This window comes from Cyphomyrmex costatus, unplaced genomic scaffold (genome assembly GCF_001594065.2).
Source record: "Cyphomyrmex costatus isolate MS0001 unplaced genomic scaffold, Ccosl1.0 scaffold135, whole genome shotgun sequence".
Lineage (NCBI taxonomy): Eukaryota > Metazoa > Arthropoda > Insecta > Hymenoptera > Formicidae > Cyphomyrmex > Cyphomyrmex costatus.
This window is the reverse complement of record NW_017275337.1, coordinates 645841-670062: the sequence shown is the minus strand read 5'-3', so window position 1 is coordinate 670062 and position 24222 is coordinate 645841. Positions and strand designations below refer to the sequence as shown.

Sequence of the window (24222 nt, the reverse complement as noted above, 5' to 3'; positions counted from 1 at the left end):
AGAGAGAGAGAGAGAGAGAGAGAGAGAGAGAGAGAGAGAGAGAGAGCAAGGGAGGAAAAGAAAACATTGTTCAAATCGCGAAATTGTTCTTAAAAATAGCAAGTAATATAATACATTTTATTACTTGTTTTTATTACTGTCATTTAATTAATAATAATTATCGGAAAGAGAGAGACATTAATGCGCGATAGTTTTATAATAAAAATGTTGAAAATATGTGTGAGTAAAAGATAACAAGGAAAAATTGCTTGGCGAATTTAATTTAGTTTATTTAAAGGTGAAGGGGCGAATAAGAAAGAGAAAGAAAAAGAAAAAATCGCGGAAATGAGAAAAATGTTTATAGATACACGTGTATTTCACATTCGTATGTCATATTTCAAATAAAAGATGTCCAGGAGAAACATTACGCGAGCGTGACGTTGTATCTCACATTAGTATCATCATAAAAAAGAATGATGCGACAGCTCGCATTCTGTTTCGAATTTTACGCGGTGTTGCTGCTGACATGTAGATGGACAAAGTGTACTTTCCAGATCCCGCTATACGTTGTATACCGTATCGAATCTTAAAAGTTATATTCGATATTCGTGAACGTTAAAAAATAGATTTAATATTTCTCCCTTTTGTATGTCGATTTATGCACTGAATCGTTATGAATTTTAATGAAGTTTTTAACCGGAATTTTCGATGATTGATATATCTGATGTTAAAAATTTTTATGTTACCTTTTTAGCGTTGAAAACTCATTAATTTCTGAATTATATATTACATCAAAGTGTGCAAAAGAGAGGACTATTTAACATTAAACGTTAAGCTAGATTTGAGCTGAAATTTTTTATGGTTTTCTCAATTTACTATTGACAATTAATATGTTAATGAAATTTTTTATTCTAATTCAATTATTGAGATATTAAAGATCAGAAAATGTTCTGAGTGTCATATTGACATTCAATATGTGTGCGTTGCAACTTGCAACGAATAAATATTGTAAAGTGTCTGCGTGAATTTCGTGACGATTTTGTGTATTTTCGTGTGGAAATTAACAAACGCATTTTTCACGTCTCGATAAAATCCGTTGGAATTTCCGATAATGCCGCAGTAGGTTTTCGATGCCGAGTCTATATTGAGTACACGTCCGTGACAATATATAATTCATCTCATACGTTTATCGCGTATAACTAAACGTTGATAAGTGTTGATGTTTAATGCAAGCAGAAGAATACGTGCATAATTAATATAAATATCCTAAAATGGAAGAATACATAATGCGGCGTCGAGCCATCACAAGAATTAAAATTGTGTGGATCTAAAAATTGGTAAGCAGATAAGAAAATCCGTCAAATTGAAATTTTAACATTTTTAAATATAACTAATTAAATTTGTCTCGTGAGTTGGAAAAGTGAAGACCAGATGATCGAAATTATCAAATGATGAGCATTTACAATTAAAATAGTCATGACGATCAGAGCTTCTGATTCATCCTGTACGTTTCGCGAGGGATAAATTCGCAGTTGGTTTCGACCGCCGTTATACGCACAAAGTATCGCACTCGATAGCTACAAACGGGAACTGATATTAACAGTCTTACTCTCTCTCTCGCGCGCGCTATCTCTCTCTTATTTCGTTCGCGTTGCAGTAAAATTGCCGCGCACATTTCGTAGCGGTGTTTTACGATCACAAAATACCTGTCGTAGCAATAGAGACATGCGGTACAGCGCGCAGCAGGTGCTCTTCGATGTCGCGAGATGATATCTAGGAGGACCTGTCTGTCTCCCTTCACAATGGGACGCATTAATCTACCGTATTGCCGGTTCCATATATCTTGTTATCTAACATGCACATAGAATATTGTTTTCCACTATCTAAATCCCACATATTACAAGTACAAAGATATTATGTGTTTTATAATAAAAATAAAAAGAATAAAATGATATTATTTTTTAGTAATGTGCGTCAATTTGTTGTTTTTCTGTTATTAAGACAAAGTTCCGGAAAATTTTATAACATTTTATCTGTGTATTTATTTATTATTTGTTTTGATATTTTACACAATGTTATAAATATAAAACTATGTAATTTTAATCGTAGAGTAAATTAAATTTTGCATTAGTATATTAGTATATATTAGTATATTTTGTTGGTATTAATAACTGTCGAGTATAAATTTGTTAATTTAATAAATCGTAAAATTATTGATAAGACACTTCTCGACAGCGTTTATTAAAATGTATTAGACCGCCGATTCGTGAATATGTAAGCATTGGTCAGTGTAATACAACGATCTCGTAATCTATCTGACAGGAATATCGATAAGTGATATTAATCGTTGTTGTTAACGTATGATCTATTATAGAATGTACTATTACTGATTGCCTGTCATTAATATTAAATTAACAATTAGCATCACGTTGAGTCTAGCTAGCGACAAATGAATTAAAAGCGATGAGTAAATAAAGATTTTAATAAAATTGGTTACAATGAATATACTATTTTGCTTTTATGCTCCTTTGGATGCTTCGAATTTGCGAAAAATGTAATTTTTTCACTTGTCTAGCATAATGGATAAATGATACTGATGAATTTGTGTTCACATTGCAAAGTTTTCATACGCGATGACCCAAACTTTTGGTTACTACATTAATATTAACGAACAAGAAATTAAAATTGATTTAAAATCCACAAAGAAAAATTCATACAATTCTTATGCCTATAAGAATTATCTTTTATTTCTTTTGCAATACAATAATACATTTCTAATAATTAAACTTGTTTATTAAAAGCATGTTTCTAAATGGCAGAAAAACAAGAGTAATAATATTTTAAGTGAACAAAACTATTCAATATTGTTGCATGTAGTTTATTAATATGATATACATATATATTCACAGTAAGTAATTATATTACATCATTATATCGTACAATATATTACATAGGTGTGGTAGGGAAATATTTATATTGTTCGACAGCGATGCACCGTCAATAGGGTATATTAAACCCAGTTACTATATATAGAACGCGATCATTTATCGTGCAAACACGAGGCATATTATTTGACAAATTCAGTAGTCGGCTAATCAAAGCGCTATGTCGAGCGAAAACGCCTATGTTTGGTTGGATAACGATAAACAATCCGATCTATATGCGGAGAATCATAAACTTCTGGCTATAGATCTCATTGCAGCATGCCTGTTCCACGAATTAATCTTTAGTGACATCGCGTTCCCCTTTTATTAACGTTAATGCAATAGCATGTAGGCGTATCGCCACGAGGGAACAATTGGTAATAATATCTTCGAATTGCAATTGCTATCGCAATTGTTATTACATGTTGAGATTTTGGATTTTCGATTATTAGTAAAATATTCTGTAGAACTTCAAATTAGTTAAGTCATTAAAAAAATTAGCACTAATATGTTAATAGTATACTTGATAACGTTATACTTTAATATAAAAATATTTATACAATTTATCGCCATTATGTATTTTTGTGATTTTGAATAATTTGTTCCTTTTTTAATTTGCATGGAACAAGAAATTGAGATTTCATTCGCGCACGTACATTTTCTGGAAAAATTTACATAATTATTTCATTCTGTTCCAACTCATTGCATACGAGGGTGCACTATGACGTACGTGTGAATAAACGAGAATTGCATTTTGCGAGGTGCGTTAAGCGTCGCTTAATTAACGCTCCCTTGAGATGAAATTTAATCGCGTCCTTGCGGCTGTTTTAGCCGCTCGCGAACAATATCGCATATACGCGTGCCGATTTACCGTTATACGGGAACAGGCACGGATTGAGCGTGGGGGGGGGGTGTTCACAAGAGAATCGCTTTTGGAGAATCAAGCTTGCCCTTCCGCCTTTAATGCGCACACATTACGGGATGCGATACCGCTTGTGCGTTTGTTTTACATCTACATCATCATGCGTAAACGCCTCTAGTGCATTAACGTTTCACCGATATTTGGCAAGGGAGAAACGATTAATTAACGTGGGAACCGTAAATCGTGACTGGTTTGATCGTTGAGTGAAGACGCAAGCAAATATGGTGGAATGTTTGGCGATCTCTCTCTCTCTCTCTCTCTCTCTCTCTCTCTCTCTCTCTCTCTCTCTCTCTCTCTCTCTGTCTCATGTATGTAATTTGCAGTGAAATTTATCTTATTAGCATTTTCTTTTTATTTTAATTTATGCTATTTATAATTGTTATTTTCTTATTGTGACTTCTGTTGTCACCGAAGAAAAGACCACTGTGTGGAGCAAATAGTTGATCATCATAATTAATTAATGCAAATTGCCGATCGTAATTCTTTCTTGAGAGCTTTCTCGTTGCGTTACAAATTCGCAACGACATTACCGTAACCCACCCTGGTAGTAATTTATTATGTCAGGTACACCTCGGAAAGCTAAATTACAACCGACGATGGTTCATTAATTATCGACAGTGCGGTCGTCTCAAGGTCGACATAATTGATCGCGACTATCTCGGGGAGTCTATTAAATCGCTTCGAGAAGTGGAAAAGTTGCACTGGCATATCGAAATATCTTTTCTGTTATTCAGCTCCGCGGAATATATCCATCGCGTCTTCTTCTGTTTTATCCTCTTCTTTCCTTATATCTCGTTCGATTAACGTTACCGTAATTGACTTGAGTCCGCGACGTCGAAACTCGGCGACGGCAAATAAAACGAGCTCTCTCGCGCTGGTGTGACTTTATTCTGGTCGCGTTCACTGGAGGACCGCGAGAGAGAGAGAGACGCGAAGGGAGGATGAAGGGGGGAAGGGTTGGCTCGGCACTCAATTTAAATACAAATTAAATGACAGCCCCGGCTGCCTCTCGGCTACCCGCTTTGTCGAGATTTCTAGCATGGAAATTCGATTTGCCCGAACTAATTGCTGCGCGGCGCGGCGCGATGTGGCACGGTTCTGCTCGTCACGTGGCTACTTTTTACATCATACACCGCGGATACCGTTGCGTGGAAATACTGTAGCGTGGAAAGACACTTTTTAAATATTGTCTTCTTTAAATTTTACTGTATTATGCTTACGAACATCTTTTAGAGATTTAAATAATATGATTTGTGAAAAGTTCAAAGAGAGAGAGATAACGTAAGTAAAGAATAAAAAGTTAAAATGAAATATTTGACAAAATAAGAATTTTTTAATACAGAGAAAGAATTATTCGACTGAAGTATCTAAAAATTTAGCTAGATACAGATCTGAATATTATTTTGGATAAAATAATTACTACTATGAGAGATTAAGGAAAGAGAATTCTCAAATATAAAGAGCAATGCTGCAAAAAAATTTATTACGTCCTAGGAACCAGTTTAAACGTTCTACATAATTATTTTAATTCAACAAAATTGTTTTTAGATCTGTATCTGATTATATATTTTTAAAACTATTATTTATCATTTAAGTTATTACATTTATCTGGTTATTGTATTTTTTCTTCGACTATTCGACTATTGCGAAATAGCATTTTAATATAACACACTTTTCCTTTTCTGAAACTTGATTAGCTAATCCATATGTATGTACGAGGAGAACATCAGACTCGACGAGGGTCAAAGTAGATCAGACTCGGCGACAGGGGTTGGGAAACTGCATTGCATTCATTAGCCGATACCGTTATTGTTGGGAAAAGCGGACGCACGTCCGGGTATCGGGTACCGGGTACTGCAGGGTGTCTGGCCATTCGCCAAACTGGTCGGCTTCGCCGTCAGCTCGTTGAATTTCCAATGCAAACGCCACCCGCGTCGCCCTTCTCGAGATCTCGCGACTCGTCTTTCGTCCCATCGTAATCACACGAGCTTTCGTCCTCTTTCAAACCTTTTCTTCCTTTCTACCTCTCTTCTTTACTCTCGTCGTTTCTTCGTTCTTCCGCTTCTCTCGTTTCTTTTTTCCTTTTCTTTTCGATACGTTCACCCTCAGAAAGGAAAGTCGAGACAGTCTCGTCGTTTTCGCTTTCCCCGACTCTCAACCACGAGCTCAATTTTGTCGGAAAATTTCTCTCCGCGGTCTTTTGTGCCGAACGTAGGCAAGAGAGGGAAGGTCGAAGAATGCGAATAAAACTACCATGATAGACTAAGGCTAGTTTGGTATGCCCCGAAAGATTTTATCGATTTCACTGATCTCATGGGATGTTTTTTTTTTCTGTTAGCATGTTTTTCTTTCATATCTTTTCTTTCGAACGTACACGAGATGAAATAACTTTCATGTTCCTTTTTTTGAATCAACATTACAACTTTCTGTATCTTTATAAAGAATTAGATCAATTATGACATTAAAGAAATTAATACAGCTAGAATAAATAAGAACTAAAATGTCTGTAAAAAAACTCATTAATGTCACTTTGTTGGGAACTTACACGAATATAATAAGCAAACAGCCGATTGCAGGAATATTCCATAGTATATTACGATCTTTTCGCTCGTAAAGTCTCTTTACTTCGAAATCGTTATCTCTTCTTGAAACGGGAGATTACCGAGCAAATTTACCGTATATTACAGAGTTGCGTTAATCCCGCGGGAACGCGGGCGGAGAACTTGAGTTCTAGGGCTTTTACCTCGTCGCTTTGTAATCCCATTACAACACGGCGAGTTGTGGTAGTTCCGACGGGAAATAACTGGAACAAATGTTAGCTCATAATGCCGCGAGTAACCGGAAATGGCGCGGTAGAAGTATACCGCCCGGATATATCGGGAAGATCTTTTGACGAAGCATGAAGAGGTTCCTTGTTTCACTTTCGCAGCACTCGGTATCTTATCCGTTTTCCACCAGCATACCATATATGCTGGTGTTACATCTGAATATATTCAGAGTTTCCCAGAAACTTTGACTGTAATTTTGAGAATCCTGCAACAAAGCAAAAGCTTGCTATTCTAATAGTGTATATTTTCTCCAATATATTTTTAAAGAATTTTATTTTAATTATTGATTATTTTTATCTGTGTGTGTGTTTTTAATATAAAATAATCGAATAATTAAACATTTTAAAGTGTATATGTTAAATTTTACAAATATAGAATTAAAATAATAGCAAAGTCAAGCCTTATAAATGCAAATGAAAATAAGGATAAAAAATAATCGAAATATAAATTTTAACTTTCATTTTATATAAATATTTTATTTTATACAAATTTTATTCATGGAATAAAATTTTATTTTTAATTTAAGAGAGCTTTTTGATCTCATGTTTTCAACACTCTTCCATGTTCGATTCTTTCTCGTATTTTCCACATCTCGTAGAAACGAGTTAATCGGATCTGCGAACCAACTACTAGCGGCAGAAATTAGCCGAGAGACTTTGATATGTCACATTAGAACGCTCAAGATCGATACATCGCAGAAATAATCTGTCCTTCGTAATAGGATTTCGTTGCGAGTCCTTGCTGCCACATTCCCTGTAGGATTAATTCATTGAAGTTATATTCAACCCTCGTGTGACGTGTTCTTTCGTATATGTTTTGATAATAAGAGGACTGAGCGTTATGAGTCGATACGAAAACATGATATTCTGCATGCACAAAAGAGGTCTTACGATATTAACAGCTAAAAACGAAGCTTCAAATGTTTTCGAAAGCTAACAAGGTGCATTGTATCGAATATGGCGAATGTATACATAGGTATATAGAAAGAAGACCGGATTAATAAATTTTGTATATAGTTATGTTTATATAAGTTTCAATAAGATAACCGAAAGAACAAATGACGATGAGAAATATTCTCTCTCTCTCTTTTCTTTAAATAATTTTTATTTTATTTTTCAAAATTGCACATGTAGGAAAATTAACAGCGTCTAAATAGCTTTTACATTAAGAAATAGATTAATACAAAAAAAATGAATGTTTTGAAAAACGTCTTCATTAATCAAATTGACTTTGAGGCAACATTTTTTTTATTAGACAATTTTTGATATTACAACTAATTAATTGCTAGGCGTAAAAAAAAAGAATAAACTAAAGCAAGCATGGTGATTGCGCTTTTACACGCTTATATAAAGGAACGGGTGATGTAATTTAGGAGCGTTTATTAACCCGCGCAGCAGAACCATAAACGTAAAAGGGGGATGGCGAGTGGACCGTAAGGGCTGAAGGCGGAAGGATAGAAGGACGGTTCGGGTTGCCTGAGCACATATTTCGTCCACAAAGCCCGGGTGTGTGCGACCCTTCGTGGTCTTTTCGTCGGAACACACTTGCGGATTTAGCTTCAGTGCTTTGGAGAGCCTCTCTGTTTCCACATGTGTTACGAGAGTAATATCGCAGGGAGGGCAAGCACGATTCTCTTTCGTGAGGAGGAATCTACCTCGACAAAGCGGCGAAATTGTACGCGCCGCGCCGTTTCGGAAGTCGCATTTCGAGGTGCTGGAGTGTTATGACGATTGGGTGAACAGACATTTAACAAACGCGATATTAATAGTTATTAATATTATTAATAATTGCAATATTAATTGTTATTGAACAGAGACGAAATGGTACATTAAATATAATTTTAAATAATTGCTTTCCATTTGACATACATTATGTATCTTCCCAGAATTATAGAATTAGAACTACTAAATGAATAGTTTATTAAAAAATTATAAATAAAATATACATCTCATATAGCAAAAATCATTGAAAGTTGCTGTAAAATATTGTTATAAAGTTAAAACGAAAATTGTATTTATTATTGTAGTAAAAATAAAAATTGATATAAACTTTTATTAAGACTTTATTCGGGAACAGAACGTTCGTTCCGGGTTTATTAAAAATTATGACGAATAATAAATTCTCTATCATCATCAATGCTAATATACTTTCGACGAAGAGCTATGACTCTCGTTCCGGTTCTTTTACGGCGAAGCGAAATAAAAAATAGTCGGGGCTTTGGTCGAGAGATAGGGCGATTTAACGGATCTCGCGTAGCCTCGAGCTGAAAAGAGCGAGACAAAAGCGGGGCCTGGTCGTTTAGAAAAGCCAGACGGCAGCAGGTAGAGCGTGGCAAGAGACAGAGGGATGGAAGGAGGGGGTTTAAAGTGCATCCGAGTTAAAGCGAGTTCGCGCAGACACGGGGGTGAATTTTTTTGCCACTTAAGCCGCTCGACGGAGCCGGGAAAACGACAAATATATGGCGAATAGACGGAAAATGTTTCGGAAAACTGACTCCGACATTCATCGAAGCTCGCTTTGGGCACTTCCATTTTCGACCGCGGCTCTTCGATCAATGCGACGGCGCGAGGCGTTTTAATTGAGTTTCATCGCGGCTCGTAGCAAATTTTATCCCGCGAGCGATTAGATTGCGAACGTATGGACACATTCGGCGCGAGATGGAGTTTCTCATACATATCCCGGCTTCGTTCCGGCAATATAAAATCGATCGGGATGATTTGTGATATAGTCCAGTGACGTGTAGGTATATGTATATTTCTACAACAAACGCCATGCTAAAGAGATTGCTCGATGTTGTTATCACGATGATTTTGGCATAATAATATTTTGTTTTGAATAAAAAACGTTGCGACTTTTTTTATAAAAAAAAAAAATATGAAAAGGTACGATTAATTGTTTTTTTTAAATATTTTTTCTTGGTATAAACATCTCTTTTTCTACTTTTTTATCTTGAAACTTGATTTTATTTATATTTACTTTTTTTAATACCTACTTTAATCTAAAATAAAGTTATGAGAATATTCTACTATTTTTTCTCAATTAAATCAACTTTATTAATTACATTTATAATATATTGTTACGAATTTATCATGCTTGTAACAAAATATATGTACACATCTATATATTCTGATTTAATGATCTTTACTCAAATATGTATATTTCGTTGATTATTGATTGATTGGATAAATTATTATGCGCACTGCTCGAGGCTACTAATTACGTAAATCGAGTACTAGTTGTAGAAGTCTATTTACATGTGCATGTTCAATTATTCATTTCGAAACGATCATTCGAAATTTTGGCCAGAAACGATGATAATGTGGCACAGAAAAGCATGAAAGCACGAATGTCCGATGGAAAGAAAGGAGAGCTTAAAGGGGAAATAGCTGCACAACGTAAAGAAAATCCTTTTGAACGTCCTCTCAAGAGGCGAAGGAGAAATTACTTTTCGCGCGCTGTCATTGTCGGGAATCCTTCATTGTCCCCAGAACAGTCTTTTCTTTTCGGAATCTCTTATTACTATCGATAGATGGTGTAATTGACACTTCCTTCGTGAGATTTTTTGTTCTAGGAGAACAACGAAATTTCACGAACGTGATCGGAGAAACGAGTTTTCCGCTCGTGCGAATTCTACCCTCGGGTTCTCTTTTTCGGCTGTCTAGAAATATCTTATCTTCCTCTCGGACTCCAAACGTCCTTCTGATATCTTTCTGACCTCTTCGGCGGCTACGGCAATTGACGTTTTCCACTGAAGGAGCTCTGTCGCGTAGCAACGGCTAAACTTGGTCGTACCATCAATGAGATTGTGCTGCTTCTCGGCCATGAACTCGTGAAAAATTCTATTATCCTTTAAAGGAAAAAAAAGTCACGTACCCAGTAATATGGCAATGTTTGATAACAGCGTTATCAAAAAAAAAAGAGCGATAAGTTATTAAATATATATCCTTTATAACTATTACTTATTAAGAGATAGAGAGAGATAGACGAGAATTTTTTTTAGAGTGCGAATAACACAGATTAAACAAAGTTTAATTTTTTTAATTAAAAATTTTTAGAACAAAAATAACATGAATATTTTCCTAATTATTCTCTTAATTATAAAATTAATATTACTTTTTTATATATATTTTATCTTAAAATAAATTATATGTATATACATGATATTTTATGCATGAATGCATATAAAAAGATATCTGATAAAAGACTTTATCGTATACAAAAAGTGATAAAAAGGATCGATTTTAATTCTTTATTCGACTATAGTCGTTACAATATTTCAAATTTTTCTGTCTCTCCATTTTTGCATATTTTACATATTTCGATGAAAATTTCCGGCCGTACAACTCGGTCGTAAAAACCAAATACGACACATCTTCCGCACTGCTGTATATTTTAGGGACAATTTTCGCGAAAATAGAGTCGCTTCTTTAGAAATGACGGTACACATGAACAGATATTTCTACATTTTCATAGAATAAGGTCGAGGCTCTCTCTCGCATCTCACGTTTTGCATCTTTCATACCCTTAAATCGAGCTCGGTCGAACGTGCTCCACGGAACGGGATTAATTATCCAGTTGTGAGATGCTGCCTGGGGATACGACCAACCACCTCTTTCCTCTCTTCCTCCGCTCTTTATTCGCGGATCGCTGAATCCATGGGAATAGACGCGAGAATCGAGTCGGACTTGGTCTCTCAAAGTCGGCACGCGAACTTCCGCAAAATAGGTATGACAAAATTTAACTCGATTCAGTTTGACGTGGATTCAATCTAATTATCTGTTGTACTTATCGAGAATAATTATCACAATAACGTAAATCTTTTTAGATTAATGCGCATTTTATATTGATAGATAAAATAATTTATATAAAAATACATATTCAATATTTGTATTCCGGTTTATGTTATTTGTATGTTTGAGGTATATTTTTGTAAGTATATGTACAATTGATTAAAATAGTAAATTCTCTTGGCGATTCATACATTTGTTAGTAAGAACTTTAAATCGATAATTTAATTGATAAGAAATATGAAATATTGTTTTGAATGAATTGCAATAAGTTTAATTAACTCTATTAAGCTTTAGTTACTTTATTTAAACCCTTTATTAACAATTATATATGTGTGTATAATAAATTATAATGTGTTACATATATAATAAATTATTTGTTAATTATAATATTATTGTTTTGTACTGTATTGTGTATTATATAATAATTATAAATCATTATAAATTACTATTTTATTTTTGGTATTATAATTTATCATTATTTTCATTATTATATGTATATTTTTTTTATAAAAGAAATATATTTTTTCTCGTTTTTCTTAAATTTTGCTTTATTTTTTTCGAGTAAATCGCTCAGCATGATTAAGAACGATGTTTAGAAAAAAGGAATGCATATTTTTTAATTATTCGCGAAAGAATGGCTTGTTGTGTTCATTGCACAAGTGCAATTAGATAGGCTAACGATGCCTTTAAAAAGTTCATTGCGTTATATACTGCGTACTGCCGACATTGTTCTTTTGCTTTTGCGCCACGTCAAGCATGTAATAAAACTGGCAATCAATTTAACCCTTACAGTTTATATTTTCTAAGAGAATGAAATATTTTTCTGAACTTAAAAAAATCTTAGGGAAAGCAAAAAACGTTAATTAATGTGAACATAGGAAGGATGACTAATATAATAATTGTATCAAATTTCTTTCATCATTTTATGCGTATTTCATTAGCACTAAAATAGATCCATTTATTTTTATTATCAATGCTTTTTTTTTAAGATTAAGTTTATTTGAGAAAAAATATATTTAGATCAACACAATTGATCTCATTATCTTCGCGATCTTATAAAATATATTTGATCCAGAAAATATAAAAAAAAAATTCTCGACAATTTAATTAAATAAATTAAGACTTTTTAATTAATTTTAAATAAAAATTTTATTATGTTATAACAAGCTATAATAAAATATTCAGCTTTGTGAATATAAAATGAAAGTGTTCTGTTAAAAGTTGTTACTCCGTTAAAAGATACTGCTGAAGTTTGGTGGAAAGAAGGAAAGAAGCTATTTACATGAACAATTCAGGTATCTTTTTCAAATGAGAAGAAAACTACAATACAAAAAGGAATAAACTAAGCGTTGCCGCACTGTTCTTTTTTCCTCACGTAAAAGCTTGTCAGTTTCTCGTTTTGCATTTTTTAATTAGTTAGAAAAAACGCGGCTTGTTTTCTTGCCAACGCGGACGTCAGAATTAGCCGGTAACGCGACTTTAAAAAGTTTACGTCCACGAGAGCAAGTGGAAACAGCGGAAGCGTTTCTCTTTACAGCTCGCGGGTGTGTACGCTCGCTTTTGTTACGCTTGCATAATCAAGGGTAGTGCAGGGACGCCGCAAGGGTAGTGGAGAGCGGCTATTGCGAGAATGCTGAGTGCATCGCATTGATGTTTCCTTATCTCTTTGCAGCGTGCTGTATACGTGAACAATGTCTCGACGATCGATTCGTATAGTATTCTGTTTACAAATAGAAACTATCCATCTAGGGGATAAACCACTAGAATATCTGACACGCGCGGTAAAAAATCGTTTTAAGCTCAAGTTTAAATTAAGAAATTACTTTCTTAATTAATTTACAGAAATAACTTTTTCTTTAAAAAAAATTATTAAACGTTGGCAAATAACAATTATTTTCTTGTATCAACTGTCGGAAAATAGTTTTTCGATGTGATTTAAGAAAATTTAAAAAATGTCAATAGAATCATATTTTTATTCAAAATTTAAATTTCTTGTCTTTAATGAATAAAGACTTGGAAAAGCTGACAGAATTAACTTTATTGTACCTGTCGTTATATCAGCTATCTTGTGAATGACGTTTAATGGAACAAAAGATTTCTCCAATAACTCTCATTTAAAATGCCAACGTTTCATGAACATTGCAGTTCACTTCATCAGGGTGAGTAGCAGTCTGATACTGATGCATTTAGTATTATACGGAGTAGACCAAATGTGTGCTTCACCGTGCCAAAGTCGGCGTTCGTATAGCGAAGCGTACCTGTGGTCTCTTACACGTAATCAAGCCGTCCATTATTCTTCCTTGTATAATATAATAACCTCGTAAAATGGGGAAACTGCGAAAAGCCTCTAAAATTAAGACACTGGGCGAATAGCAATGGAAGTACTTTGCGCGGCAAATCAGGTGCAGTCTCCCTCATATCGAATTTAACTTTTACAGAAGAGAGAGAGAAAGAGAGGGAAAATGGGCTGATTTCACCACTAGTTTCCATTTACTTTGCATTCTACTTTGTCGCAACCTGTCCGTTGAAATTACACCATTTAAAGTACTAAGCTGCTTTTACAATGCGAAACCTTTTTTCTTTACACACATAATATAACAAAAATAAAAAGGAGGGAAGGTTATTTGTTAAGCAAAATTTTAATAGAGATTGAAGAAATATTAATAATAATAGCTTTACCAGCAAAATGCATTTATATTGTTTTTATGTCGTAATATTTATACATACATTGCTCTGTATTCTTCTGAATATTCATGTATTTTATGTCGCTTCCAAGCAGAGATAGAAATAAGCAGTTCACTTGGGTCATATTCAGCTATATAATTTATATATCTAACAATGGCCCTTATTTATTTACCAAATTAATGAGAACACGAGAACCCCGACGGTAGCCAGTACGACGTAAAACGTGAAGTTTCACAATTAAAAGTTTCTCGGGCACAAAGCCGTATACTATATTACGCCCGAATAATTTATACGCAGAAATCCGGTTCGATCCCCGCGGATATATGCGTGGACCCCAAGTTCACGAGGTGGAAAAAGCCATGAATATTTTACGCTCGTCCAGTAAAATGGCGCTACTGTATTTAAATGAATTGGCCGGCTGTTCCTTTGAGATTATTCGTCGACAATTGGTACCATCGCCATTTCTTGTATTTCTATCTCTCGTAGCGACCATGTTTGCTGCAAAAATGTTAACCGAAACTAGTTCCGTTTCAGCTAAATTTATTTTTATCGTCTTAATACTTATATGTTAGCTACATACTACTTTACTGTTATATGGCGCAATCGTATTTTTGTTCTGAAATTTGTTATAGAAATTTAGAACTGCAAGTATATGTATTTATGATCCAAGTAGAACAACAAGTCGCAATACCATTCAAATGGTATTAAAATAAATCATTATTGATTAAAAGTGATTTTTATTAATTATTTTAGAGCCATTTTGATGTTATGAGGACTTATCTACAAAATGTCTGTCTATGAACGCAACAGTTTTTGAGTGAAGTGATATCGAAATTTATAAAAAAAGATTTAGATTAAAGATTGGAATTGTTCCTTTCTGCAAACGTGATTTGTCGCGTTAGCCAATCCGAACCCATGCAAATCCATCTTGCTGCCCTTTTACCTCGATATCGATGGATCCGTACGTATAAGCACGGATATGCTTTTACATGCGCAGCGAAGCTCGGGCTACGCGTGTAATCGGCAGAAAAATTGCATATTTCGCTATCGGAGCAACTGTGATACGTAAATATGCAAACGCGATTACAGCTTCCGTGCGCGCGCGATTATTTTATGAAGTGGAAAAACCTATGAATGCCTTATTACGAGAAATGCTGCTGCTGCAGTTCAAACGAATTCGAGGGAGTGCAAAAACGAAAAATACTTTTATTTCTAAGAAATAGATATGTGCCTTTATCTAAAAAATAAATCAAATTATATGCGACCTTCCCGTTCAATTTCTCTTATTTTTTATTATATTTTAAATAATATTAGATTTCTTTTTAATCGAAGAGCCTTGTTTCTTTACTTTTGAAAATTATTTTTTCATATTATGTTATTTAGATTTTTCAAGAGATTATCTATGTAATTACACACTGAAAGAAAAAAACTGACTGCTGCAATAATTTAGATGATAAAATATGGCATAGTATTTTTAATTGGTTGTAGCATCCAATTGTTGGTTGCAGCGACTAATTTTTGGTCACGTTAGCCATTTGCAATGATTGCTGTAACTAAAAATTAACTGTTGCAGTCAAAATATTCAAAATATTCAGCCAATCTTTTTTTTCAGTACATATTACTTTGCTATATATTTTATTAATTTTATATATATTGTTATAATTATTTAATTAAATTATTATTAGTACTCTCTTGAGTTTTAATATTCTGGATATTTGTAACACTTATCTTAATTTCTATATATCTCTTACATTTCTGTTAATTTAATTCATAATTACGTGAGAGAGAGAGAGAGAGATAGCAATATTTTGCCGCTTTGCAATTTACGGAGGAATAAGTCTCGTGTAAAGTGCGAGTCACTTTCGCTAGTAGATAAATAAAATACGACATCTACACCACTATCACCTCTTTCAAGTAAAGTGCGCTTTACTGCTGTGCGCCAGTTAGATGTATCTCACAGGTTCATCTTCCGTTTCACCGGAAATAAAGATCCCAAGTTTATTGAGCTCCGTACTAGAAGCGACGCGGTTCGTAGCTTTGGAAGCTTTATGTCGATCTTGAGAACACCCATTCGCGATTCGATTAGAGCAGAACATTGCGACTATACGCGTAAATGAGAGAAACCGCAAAGAAAAAAATTCTAGATATTCTGTAATAGTTATCGAAAAGAATATCGGCTTTGAGAAAAATCTACTAATTCTTGAATGCTTCTCTGTCAACAAAATATGTTAGAAATATTTTTTTAATTCTTTAGTTACATATATAGGTATGTAAATTGTACTGATAAGTAAATAACGAATATTTGCGTATGCGAATCATAATGTTCTGCTCTAATCGAATGTAAGTTCTGAAGATTAATATAAAACAATAAAACTTCTAAAAATGATATCGTCCAATTTAGTCTTTATCCAGAATTACAAATATTTATTTATTTGTATTTGATTTATTGTAGTTTAAATACACACGTGCGCGCGCGGCGCATGTTGAAACTTGAAATAGAATAAATCGGATAAGAATAAAAGAATATTTGCAATTTTGGGCAAAGACCAATAAGCGACAGTATTCTCGGAGTGTACAATTTTCTCCTGGATAGCTCTTCTCTTGTCTGTCTTCTTTTGTCTGTTTATCTCCGTTTGTAGGAGAAATTCCTTCGGGGCACATATCGGACTATGCTATTGCCCATGAAGTATAAATCTCTCTTCTTCTTCCTCTTTCTTGACAGATAGTTACACTCCATTTGAATTGTTTATAGCACAAAGTTCGTAAATCAAATTGATTTGAAAACTTGTACTTTTTCAATGACAGCTCTCGTATTTGATAAAATGAAATTGCTGTCTAATATGACTATTTACTCGTTTAAAAATATCTTTTCTTAAATAATATATTGTTTACCAAATGATGAAATTATGAAGTATGTATTTTTCGAGAGTAATTCTCGGATAATTTCTATGATCTATGAATATATTCTTTAAGAACCATTATTTACATATCATCGATATTTAATTCAAAAAATCTACATGCGTGATAAAATACAAAACTTCTCAAACGTTTTACATATTTTTTTATATGTAAAATATCTGTTTCACAAAATTATTTCCTTTTTTTATTATTATGCGTAATAAACTGTAAATAATCGTGTTAACAAACAAAATATTTGATGCGCATACAGGTCAATTTTTGCCGATCCAATTTCGCCGATTGCACCCCGTGGTCGTATTGTTTGCGTTTGAATGTTTACATATGATTACTGTGCAACTCGTTATTTATAGAAGTTAAGAATAACTTCTCCCGCCAGCCAGCCAGCACTCTGAAATACACTTGATCACCTGCACAAATACTTTCACTTTTATTTATCGAGGCAGATGCTTTGAATGCTGGTACTGTTACAGCAATTGCTTATTCTAAAATTAGAACATTTACCTCGATAATAAGAGCAGATATTAAGAACAGGTGCAAATTGTACGCAAGATGTTTGATGATATTTTTTATTAAAAAAACTAATTGTAAAATAATTTCTTCCGAGAATTTTACTATTAATTTTTAACATATTAAATGTAATTAAATAAATAAATATTAAATAAATATATAAAATAATGAATAATTATATAATTTATTTAAATATATTTTTTCACAATATTTTAGAACTGCTTTGAAATAAGCAGCAGTTTTTAAATTGCGAAAATGTCATTAGCAGCAATATTATTATTAGCGCAATTAAAATTAATCACGGCATTAACTGAAATATTGAAATTAATTAAAATATATTTTGTATATTATATTTTAAGTATCCGTGTTTAACCAATGTGGGAATTACAACACGTGTCATGCATTTGTTTTTTTCTGCATTCAAGGCTTTATCCATTAGAAAAGACACAGGAGAAATGAATAGCCTGCTGGTATTGCTCGTCAATAATTTCATATTTACCGAGCTTTACGGTGACAGCGACGGAATTCAGTTGTGATTTTACGTAGAGAACATTCGGCATGCATATACGAGAATAAAAAGAAATATCTCGCAGTGGTAACTGTCGTGTGTGTTGCGGACACACGACTCGAAGAGATGTCTGAAAACGTGTAGCTCGGATGGAAAACCGTATTCAATAGAAATCGTATACTGAATCGTGGAGAATCGCTCGTTCGTGCACGTTCGCCGCTGCAATCACTTCAGCGTCCACTGCGTTAGCTTTCTTATTTGTTTTTCCTCTTTTGTACAGCGTGTGGTATCCGATTGATCTGCTGGGTACCTGATATTACAATCGCAGTGAAATCATCGGATATTTCTCTTTTTTAGCGAGCGTGCAACAACGGAAGACATTTAATTCCGATAATCCTGACGCTTTTATACTAAACAAAGAAAAACAATACGTAACACTATGGAAGCACATTTTTTTCAAACATTTTAATGCAAACACTAAATATTTTTCTTTCACAAAACGGGTTACTGAATAAATGATTCTATAAATAATTATTATTCGCTATGTAATAGTATTACTGACTGAAAAAAAGATTGACTGAATATGGCATAGGATTTTTAATTGGCTGCTGCAGCCAATTAAAAATGCTATGCCATATTTTATCATCTAAATTACTGCAGCAGCCAATTTTTTCTCTGTCGGTATAGAAATATCAAATATAGGATTATTATACTTACAAGGACTATAATACACCTACTCTTTTAATTTTTTTAGTCAATCAAAGTTAATTCGTAAGGATTCGATTTGGTTTAACAGAGAAATTAATGTTTTCGAGAGTTAAAGAGTACTTTGAGCAGTATCTAATGTTATCGGACGTCGTAGATTGTTTTCCATTTTAATTTAAACTTCCTTGAAAAGAACAAATCTACGTATACGGTATACAGACGCGCGTCGAGAAATGCAACGATCTTTCTCGCCGTAAAATTGTGTTCGCAAACAAGAGAACTCGGTGGGACAGTAGAAGGGAAAGGAGCATCAATTCCATTCTTATCATTTTGCGCGTAGCAGTATCTATTGAAGAAGAACAGAAAGAAAGAGGAAAATCTTGTTGGTGCACAAGAAGCCCAAAGAGCGAAGTCTCTTCAGTTAATCTTCGTATAGATACTAGATACTAGACGAATCAGACTAAAATAAAACCTGGAAGAAATAAAGTTGAAAGTATAGTCGCATTGAAAGTTGTTCGGCGTGATGAAAAACCACCAATCAAGACTTTGTTCCAATCCACAGCCGGATCGATCTTTCGTCAGTTTTCAAAGTATAACATTAGAGCTGTCGAAATTAATTTTTATTATTGTTTAATGAAAAGTTATTTTGATATTTTTTGTATCATTAGAATTATTTGTTGTTACAGTCATAATATCATTTTCAGTGTATTATGTATTGTATAACTATAAAATATCAAAGAAGAAATTTGGTATAATTAACGGAATCAAATGGTATCGTCGGTCTAATACTAAAAAGATTTGTATCATAAAATACACAGTTCATTGATATCGCCGAAGTGCAATGAGATTAAAGCGCTCGAGAATTTATCGAATTGGACTTTGAAATGCGGCGCTCGCAAGTACACGCACGTTTTCTCAATTTTGCATCCCACAATTACAGTAATCACTGAAAAACTCTGAGTAATTGGTCCAATTTCGCTCAACCCGCGTCTGAAACGAGAGAAACACCCCGCAAATTGCTTCCACCCGCGAAGAAGAGAGACGACTTGCTGCCGCGAGCTATACGAGAGAAATTTCCTTGGCTAGGATGGTGTAAAACGAGTCTTGAGATCCTTTCATCTCTAGCCACGGAAGCCGCATATCTCCGCGAGAGTATCTTTACGCAAACGTAAGAATCGTTCGATCGATATATGTATAGAACGTTTTTACGTTGAGGTACTCATGAAACTCGCATTATAGTTGTAGGTAACTTTGTCAATGTTACGGCCGGCAAATAGGAGCTTGTACGGGATATCAAAGAGGAGAGGGGAAAGTTTGAACGTTGAGTCAAATTTAATTGCCACAAATTTCCACGGAAAATCGATCGATAGTTCACGTGGCTTTACGATTAGGAATTTCAGAGAGGGCAGATAGAGTTTCTCGGGCGTTTGATGGTTTTCCCATTGCCATCACCCCTCACTCGCCTTTTCCTCAATGGAATTTCAGAGACGTGTGCTACACTACATCGGTTTTCCACATCGTCTCGCTCCGGATGGAAGCAGTTCGCATAAATTTTCAGCTGGATGGCACTGCGTTTCTGTTAGCGTCGCACGTGGAATGGCTTTCACGTAGTGCCCTGTCAACGCGGTCGTTGAAATATTAAAATACTCGTCGATCAGGCGCCGTAGTCAATTCTTCTTATTCCGTTGAAAGGAACATCTAAAGAATATATATTCGCGTCACGGTTAAATTCATCGCGTCGTTTGAATTTTATCATGTCAATGTTAAAAATAATGATTGCTTCTTTCCGAAAATAGGATAATGGGAATAGACTATCACTATATATTTTTTTTTAATAAAATGTGCTCGACACATATAGTCTGCATTTTGTATACAAAAATCGAAAATATAATTTTTTTGACACTTAACTGCTGTAAGGATTTTTAGAATTGATCTTCTGCCACAATGTACTATTATTTTTCATGTCTAATTTTCATAAACTAAGTAAATTGATACATGATCAACTCAACAATCCAATGTTGTTCAAAATATTTGTAAATGTTTAACTCGTATGCGTAAAAGATATGTACAATATTTGCGATACGAGAATACAATAAATACTATTTCTATGCTACATAAATGTGAATACACATATATTTATCGTTGCCATAAATTTGTAAAATTTTTTTATGTAATTACAAGTAATATTTTCACATTAAAATCGATTTTAGATCACTAAAATATTTCTTTAAATAAAAATTCTTTGGCTAATAATAAGTCAATAGGCCTCTTCAGAATTTATAATATATACTAGATATACAAAATCAATGTAAAGTGTTCTTCATTCACATATAGTAGCAAGTAGAAAATGTGTATGAGTAATATTCAAATTGATACGCAATGTCCTGAACTCATCTCACATAACAGGTAGATATCCAATTGGATACATAAAAGAACATATTTTTTAGTAGGTACTTTATTATACTTTGTACTTTATTATTGAATATATTATATTTAAAATATTGTATACTATAGATAATTTGCAATATAATAATATAAGAATACATCTATAAAAATTATATGAAGACCATAAAGTGCATTCTATTTTTCTCTTTATGAAGATGTCTTTGATGAATCTAAAGATAATTCTTTTAAAGTGAAAAGTTCACAGAAGAAAAAGATCGTTCTATCATAATTTTCAATATAAAATCTTTTAGCTTTTGTATCATTCATAATCATGATATCACGTCGAGATTCATTTTCACGACATTTTTCGCAAAAATGCATCGCTCGGAGTCACCATCTTTATTGCAAAATCGAGCTAGGATCTCTCTTCAGACGTTAGAAAGTCGCTAAAGATTGATGGTTTGCGATACGAAAGAAAAAAAAGATTGCGCAGGAAGTGCTCATTGACAAATTGATACAAATGGGCCTGGCAGCGATCGCATTTCCTGCGCTTTCGTGTCTTCCCACGTGCCTCGATTTGTGGAAACGCCTACCTTCTATGTATATAACGTTCGACGACCGACAACGATCACGAATGTATCTCGCATTAAGTATTTAAAAAGCGTTATAGCATATATTTTATCATTTGAACATTAATTCTCGAAAGTAATTTAATACTAGATTTAATCAGAAATTACATTTTTATATAAAAAATAAAACGTTATTGAATTTATTTAGACCACATCTTGTAGGAACACAAAAATCAAAAACATTAGAGGGTTTTTTAGATAGTTATAAATAAAATTAAATAAAAAAGGTATTATGAAGTTTTATAATAAAAGAATTTGTATATTATTATATATAAAATTTTTTTTACTATCTAAAATTTTCAACGAATTTTTAGTTGAAAAGGAAGCAAACTCTATTTTAAAAATATACTGCACAAAGCGACTGATAGGGGTATGTTAAGTTAGCACCCCAACTATAGTACTCAGGAGTTCTGATTAGAGTTCCCACTTCCTTTTGACGAGACGAAGAGTTCCCTATAGTTAATAACAAGAGTTCCGCTCAATAAACATTTTTTTTACATTTTTTAAAAATAGGGTGCTAACTTTTTATCGAATTTCGAGGTGGAATAGTTCTGAGGGCTTAATAGCTTCAATTAGCGATTGCCTAGAGTTCCTGATATGTAAAAAAAATTTTCCAAGATTAAAAAAGAAACTAAAAATTTTTGAAAAATTAATTTTTAGAGATACAATAGTTATCAGAAAAAAATTTGAAGTCAAAATTTTTTGAGAGTACCGAGTAGTTCTGATCGGAGTTCTGGACAGTTCTCGGCGAGTTCTGTCGAAAAGTATCAGGGCTCAAAGCGATTGGACCAACGGTTTCCGAGATATACTCATTCTAATAATTGTTGATCTTCCGACAAATGTCGCTGTATCTTGCAAACCGTTGGTCCAATCGCTTTTTCACCTTACAGTTTTCGATAGAACTCGTCGAGTACTATAAGAAACGCTACTCAGAACTACTCAGTACTCTTAAAAAAATTTTCAAAGGTTTCCACTATTTTTTTTAAACTTTATTATACTTCATAAATGTTTTTTATGTATCAAGAACTCTAGGTATTCACAAAATAGTTCTGTTAAGCTGATCAGAACTATGCGACCTTGAATTTCGTTAAAAAGTTAGCACCCCATTTTTAAAAAAATTAAAAAATGATTATTAAGCGCATATGTCATTAAAAATCATAGAGAACTCTTCGTATCGTCAAAAAGAAGCAGGAATTATCATCAGAACTATTGTATCTAAAAATTAATTCTTCGAAAATTTTTAGTTTTTTTTTTATTGTTCGAAAATTTTTTTTACATATCAGGAACTCTAGGCAATCGCTAATTGAAGCTATTAAGCCGCTCAGAACTATTCCATCTCGAAATTCGATAAAAAGTTAGCACCCCATTTTTAAAAAATGTAAAAAAAATGTTTATTGAGCGAAACTCTTGTTATTAACTATAGGAAACTCTTCGTCTCGTCAAAAGAAAGTGAGTGGGAACTCTAATCAGAACTCCTGAGTACTATAGTTGGGGTGCTAACTTAACATACCCGACTGATAGCCTTGATTGGATTGTGTAACTCATACTTTTATTTCTCCAGTCGATCTGCGTATCAAAACGAAGAGGGCACGTATTTTCCATCTCATGGAGACACGATAACTTTTGACATGTCGCAGCAAAACCGCTAACATTCTTAAAAAAATACGTTCGTCGAGGAGATGCTCGTGGGACCGGAGTTTTCTTTTCTTGATCGAGACGTCATGACGCGTTGCGAGTGAGTGGTAACGAGTTTTCACCACTTTTACAAAATTGTTCTGCGGGCAAAGTTTCATATCCGACAATAACGACGTATAGAAACCTGCCCGCGAACTTTCAGACTTACACGAGGCAGGCAATAGCGCGTGGACAACTATTGATATCGTTTCATAAAACTTGCAGTATGAACGAATCGCAGCGACAAAGCGGTTTTGCGAACTTTTTTTTTATTACACTTGTGTATTATGAAAAAATAAAGTGCCTAGTTTTAAATACAGAAACAAGCGAGATAACGTGAGATTTGAAAGAATTTTTGATATAAATACACGCATACAAGTATTGCATTAGCTTGCAAGGTTATAATTATTTTTAAGAAAATGATTGACATTCATCAACTTTCTCCAAAAGAAATAATTTCCTATAAATTTCGATACCTTTTTATTACGCGGCAAATCAGCATTCTATATGTTTTCTTTTTATTTTATAACGCTTATATAATTTCTATCGAAAGGATCCGTCTCCATCAACTTTCTTCGAGGCAAATAATTCTCTGCAATTTTTTAAAACTTTGTTTTTTATCGTAGAATCATACAACGTACACTTCTTATTTCATTTTATAATTATAACTTCCGTCAAGAATGATATAATTGATTTCCCATGAACTTTCTCCGAGACAGATAATTTACTGTTAACTTTTAAAACAACTTTTGTTTCATTAACGAGTC

General features: G+C 33.5%; 1 protein-coding gene across 1 annotated transcript in view; it reads left to right on the top strand.

Annotated features, from left to right (window-relative positions):
* LOC108782759 (low density lipoprotein receptor adapter protein 1) overlaps positions 1-24222 on the top strand; it is a 42346-nt gene that overhangs the window by 5493 nt on the left and 12631 nt on the right. The window lies entirely within an intron of this gene.